The following is a 6000-nucleotide window of genomic DNA, read 5'->3' on the forward strand; positions in this document are numbered from 1 at the left end:
CCAAGTTTAAACAATGGCTTTAGAAAGATTCACATAAAGCATTTGAAGTTTATATTTAGATCCATGATAATGTTCATACCTTAAGATTCATTAATATCTCTCTTGGAAGATGAACCTAGGGGAATGTTAAAGACTTTGAAAAATATATACCCATTAAGCCAGCTATTACAGTAGACTTATTTTTAATAGGGAAAATTTGAAAGAAAAATAGCTAGGAATCAGGGAACAGTAAACTGTAGAACATTAATTCAGGGGAATAGTATACCCTTACTAAAATGGTTATTATTAACACTAGGTAGCAAAATGTTTATGCTGCTGCTGCTAAGTCACTTCAGTCGTGTCCAACTCTGTGCGACCCCATGGACGGCAGCCCACCAGGCCCCCCGTCCCCGGGATTCTCCAGGCAAGAACACCGGAGTGGATTGCCATTTCCTTCTCCAATGCATGAAAGTGAAAAGTGAAAGTGAAGTCGCTCAGTCGTGTCCGACTCCTAGCAACCCCATTGACTGCAGCCCACCAGGCTCCTCCGTCCATGGGATTTTCCAGGCAAGAGTACTGGAGTGGGGTGCCATTGCCTTCTCCTAATGTTTATGCTAAGGTCACACAAAAAAGTCAGAAAACAAAACAAACCTCTACCACAGTTTTAATTAGTTAAAAAGCCATTCACATGTGGGAAGGAGCATAAGGGGCAATGATGACTTTAAAGCAAGTATTGTGTGTGAGTATTGGAAGAGTAAGTAATACTTCAAAATGTATCTTTTTCAGCAATGTAGACTTAAAGCACAACATGAGAGTTCCAAGTTAAGTTTTATATTTTTATATTGGGGGCCAAATGAGTACTATAGCCTGGGAGACAGCCTCATAGATACCTCTGAGGAACTGCTCCCAAGGGTTGGGGGAGTATATATGTGTGATTTTGCATATATGTGATTTTGATGAAGGGGGAATACATGCAATTCAGCACGTATTTTGGTAAAAGTTTTCTGCTAGTCATGAGGAACAGACGTCTCAGTTGATTTTTAATGCTCATGTTAATGGTTTGTTAATAGTATGATTTGTTAATAATTTAATAATACTAATGTTAATGATTTTAATATTAGAAAATGCAAGAAATTGAGCTCATAAAATCTTCTGAAAATATCTAACTACCTTAAGGCCTGTTCTGCCAGTTTTTTTCTAGAGTTCACAGTGTCTCATTCCTGATCTGCACCCTGAACTCCTTTCAAGGGTTGTAGAAAATCAACAGCTGCAGTTGCTAGTGACTTCATCCTTATAGAGGCAGACAGAGAGGGATAATTTTTAGTTGGCAGCAATAAATGAAAAGTTTTAACCCATGTGGATTTTTCAGAATGTTAATTTCTAAAAAGATTGTTGATACTTTTCTTTGATTAGTAGATCTCTCTCTTTGCTTTTACTTCTCTTTCAATTTAATCACATATTTCATCGTTCGGTCACTTGTCAATTGTTACTGTCTGGATTTTTGATATTTATTCTCAAACTCCAGATTCCTTATGTACCTTAAAGTAACATGTATTTCTTTAGGTCCAAATGATATTGTTAAGGAGGAAAGGAAAGGAAAAGAGAAAAAGGGAGAAGCCTGCTATGATTCAGGCTCTTGATGGCACAAAATGAAATTAAGGGAGACACACTCCCTTGCCAATATAAAATATTGTTTGATAAAAAAACAATATAAAGATAAAAACAATATAAGATAAAAAACAATATAAAATTATTTGATAAAACATTGTAAGATAGACATTAAAAATTAATTATACATATAGTAGATAAGCACCATTAAAAAGTAGGATACAGGAAGAACACACACACACACCCACAAAAACACATCTATACACATGCAGACACCATGGAAACATAATTTGGGTTCAGAGAAGGTATCCACAAATATCTGATAGTTAAGTTCATTTATAAAAAGATATATAGAAATTATCCAAGGTGAAAGAAACTTGTGTGGCAAGGATATTAAAAAGAAAAAAAAAGGTGAGGAAATGATTCCCTGGTAACTTAGGAAGTATGAGAAACTCATAATCTGTAATGAAGAGACTGTAATGAAGGCCAAAATGTAAGGGAGAATGTGGTGTTCTTATACAATCTTTTGTTCCAGAGTGGAATTAAGGATATTTGACAAGGAAAGCCATTGAAATAGCTTATGCAAGAAAATAAGAGCAGATTCATGTGTTCAAAGGCTTTCTGGAAATTTTGTGGGGAATCATTTGGAAGTAAGCAAGAGTGAGTGTGGACAGACCCACTGGAAAGATACTGCAGGAAACCAAGGAATCCTAGTGGCTTACATCAGGTGCTGGCCCTGAAGTAGAGAAATCTGTACTGAAGAAATATTTTTGAGACAGGATTCATTAGACTCAGTGATTGACTAATGTGAAAGCAAAGGAATTTGAGTGTAAACTGAGAACCTGAAGTTATGGTTAATATTACAAATCAAGGAAGGAGAATGGGGAGAAGTGGCAGAGGTGTAGAAATAATTTTTTAAAGGCAAACATGAAGAAGGGAGTTTGCAATTAGGTGCGACCCAGAAACTTCTGTCCATTTCCTTCTGAAAGAAGGAATTTTTGTTGCAATGAGACAGACCAAGGAAATTACACATTCCCCCAACAATCCCATTGAACCATCATAAGAAACATTCCAGAATGCATAGTTCCACGTGGAAGGCCCAGGGAAATCTCAGAATGGAAGTAACACAAATTAAGTATTTGGATGACCAAAAAATTTGTTCAGGTTTCTCCATAAAATGTTATGGAAAAACCTGAAGAAACTTTGGCTAAACCCAATGCTAAGATTGAAGTTATATATAACTTGATCTGACAACACCGCACTGGAGAAAACCCCTCAGACTTCTGCCTCAAGATAGAATGTGATGATGGAATGCAGAGGTTTCTCCACAACAGAACCTATTCACTTAGCCTCCACCCTTTAACCCTCTTTCAGTTCTACAGCCTCACTGCCCCCACCCTCCCTACAAAGCCTGAGGTCACTTTAATAATCTGTCCTTTCCTTCCGGCTTCAAAACTGAGATGGGCTCCAATCCATGAGCGAGGTTCTTGGGACCTTCCTTTGTTCTTTCCAGGCAAGAATACTGGAGTGGGTTGCCATTTCCTTCTTCAGGGGATCTTCCCAACCCAGGGATTGAACCCTGGGTCTCTCGTATTACAGGCAAACTCTTTACCGTCTGAGCCACCAGAGAAGAATGGTATGCTATTACTTTCTATAGAAATTTTTTTAATATAAAACTTCATTTATTAGAAAAGACTAACAAATATTTATTCAGCTGAGTTCATGACAATCTGGATACTTATCAAATATTGTGAAGAACAAATGTTTTCATTGAATCACAATTCTTACTAAACTAACTCAGAGTTCTCTGTCAGAAGGGAGAGGAGAGTAGATGCTGGACTGAGTGAATTGGCAGTTACTGAAAGACGAGGAGGTAGAAATAAGGATTATAGTCGTCAGGACATATTGCATATAGCCATGAAGGGGAGGAAAGCAAACAGTTGTTAGAAGTCACTAAATTAAATATAAATTAATATAAGAATGACTATAAATATAAATGAATATAAGAATAAAATTCATAAGAACAGATAATGACATACAAAAATGGTAACAATCAATAGACCAGAGAAACTGGAAGTAAAGGGAATAAGAAAAGAGATTGGGACTCAGGGCAAAAATGAAAGAATCCCTGGTTAGGAAGAGGGACACAATTTTGATGGAAGTGTGTGTAAATTAAAGCTAGCAGATGCTGCAAAGGTAATTGGAAGTTTCTTTGCTTTATATATTTTATTTATTTTAGTGAAATATGATAAAATGTCAAGCACTAAGAATGGATTAAATTTGAAAATGCTGTTGTAGATTTTATTTGAGAAAGCTAATGAGAAAACTGTGATAATATACTATAATGGACTGAGTGTTTATGCCCTGCATACCTCACCATGCCTCTCCCCCAGCCTCCCTTCCTCTCCATTTGTGTGTTGAAACCTATTGCACAGTGTGATAGTCTTAGGAGGTGGGATCCTTAGGAGGTGACTAGGTCATGAAGGCAGAATTCTCATGAATGGAATAGGCGTTCTTATGAAAGAAACCCCAGAGAGAAACCCTGTCTCTTCTGCCATGTGAGATTAAAGTGAAAAGATGGCCGTCAATGTGCAAGCGGGCCCTCACCAGACTCTGAACATGCGGGTACCATAATCCTGAGCTTCCTAACTTCTAGCACTTTGAGAAATAATTGCTTATAATTTATAGGCCGTCCAGTTTATGGTGTATTTGGTAGAGCAGCCTGGACAGATGAAGATAGATATTAAAGGGTTACTGAAGGCCAAGCTGAGATTGGTGACCATAAATTTTCAGGTTTACACAGAATATCTGCCTGTTCATGTGAGATTCCACAGCAGTCAGCAGCTATTCTATGCAATGTAGAGAAAAATATATTAACTCTTAATGTAGTATAGGAGTGAATTTGCCTCGTTCCAACAACAAAATATACTCCCTGCCTTAACACATTTTCCTATAATCTACCATATTTATATTATACAATATTATATATGACCTTTTAAAAGTGGTAAAATATGTCTACTTTATCAGACATCTCTGTGACTTAACACTGGTAGCATTCTCTTTGCAGCCTCTTCATGACTCAACGCCTACCTTTGTGGTTTCTGATCATATACTTTGCATACGTTTATTATAGGACTTATTATACAGTATTATAATGATCTCTTTTATTTGCTTTATTTTCTGTTAGATAGTTCATTTCTTAAAGTCCAGAATTTCTACTTCCAATTTTGTATTCTTAGTATGGAGCACCAGGCCTGAGCTTTCAAGAAATGCTTGTTCAACAGAAATGAATGAATCTGTGCTCTACAGTTGAAATACCTAAATCAGAAATTCTTAAAGACTTTATCGAAGCTTCTATATATAAAACCTGTGTGTGCTTAGTTGCTCAGCTTGTTCAACTCTTTGTGACCCCACAGACTGTAGCCCTCCAGGCTCCTCTGTCCATGGGGGATCTCCAGGCAAGAATACTTGAGTGGGTTGCCATGCCCTCCTCCAGAGGATCTTTCCAACACAGTGACCAAACACAGGTCTCCCTCATTGCACGCAGATTCTTTACCATCTGAGTCACCAGCGAAACCCAAGAATACTGGAGTGGGTAACTTATCCCTTCTTCAGGGGATCTTCCTGACCCAGGAATTGAACCCAGGTCTCCTGCATTGCAGGTGGATTCTTTACCAGCTGAGCTACCAGGGAAGCCCCTGGTATTTAAAATCTACCTATTACCAAACACTGGGCTAAAAATAATTTTAAGTAATGTTTTTATTGTGAAATTGCAATTCAAATGGACATATATTCTGGTAAATAAAACATTTTTCTCTATTATAATTTTTATCCCTGAACATAAGTATAAACTATTATGAGTAGTGTAGCAATTGCTATGCTATTTATCAGCCTCACTGACAATGTAATACTATTATAATAAGTCTGAAGCAGTGTTTGCAAATATATATGAATTTATTTTAACCTGGTTAGGAAATGTAAACTATCTTGTCCTAATTCTGACAAGAAGTCTGCGTGCTTCTATTTCAGGTGAAAATTGTACATATTTCCAGCAAAGCAAGTAAGATACTGTCTGCTGAATGCAACTACATGCAAATAATACCGATTGACTCACATGTTCTAAAATTAGTACAGAAACTCCATTTTTAAAAATATTATTTTACTCTTTTTAAAAAAAAAATATATTTGTGGCAGCAATGACTGCAGGATACTGATAAACAGAGATTCATTTGTCAGAAAGCAGAGGAAATAATGAAGTGAAACAGCTCTTATATTCAGGTGGATTTTCATAAAAGGTATATTTACCTTTGGCACTGAGGCCCAATATGTTTTTTTTTTTCTCTTCCTGCTTCTGTTTCTTTATAGTTTCCTATCTAAAAATACTGCTTTTAAGACACCATATTTATATTTTGA

General features: G+C 36.6%; 1 long non-coding RNA gene across 1 annotated transcript in view; it reads left to right on the forward strand.

Moving 5' to 3' along the window:
* The window catches only part of LOC129624607 (uncharacterized), a 63792-nt gene extending 62458 nt beyond the window's left edge, over nucleotides 1–1334 (forward strand). Inside the window, exon 3 of the long non-coding RNA XR_008701060.1 lies at nucleotides 296–1334. This is a non-coding gene — a long non-coding RNA (uncharacterized LOC129624607). The remainder of the gene's footprint in view (nucleotides 1–295) is intronic.
* Nucleotides 1335–6000: the final 4666 nt, after the last annotated feature.

Source organism: Bubalus kerabau, chromosome 12 (assembly GCF_029407905.1).
Source record: "Bubalus kerabau isolate K-KA32 ecotype Philippines breed swamp buffalo chromosome 12, PCC_UOA_SB_1v2, whole genome shotgun sequence".
Classification (NCBI taxonomy): domain Eukaryota; kingdom Metazoa; phylum Chordata; class Mammalia; order Artiodactyla; family Bovidae; genus Bubalus; species Bubalus kerabau.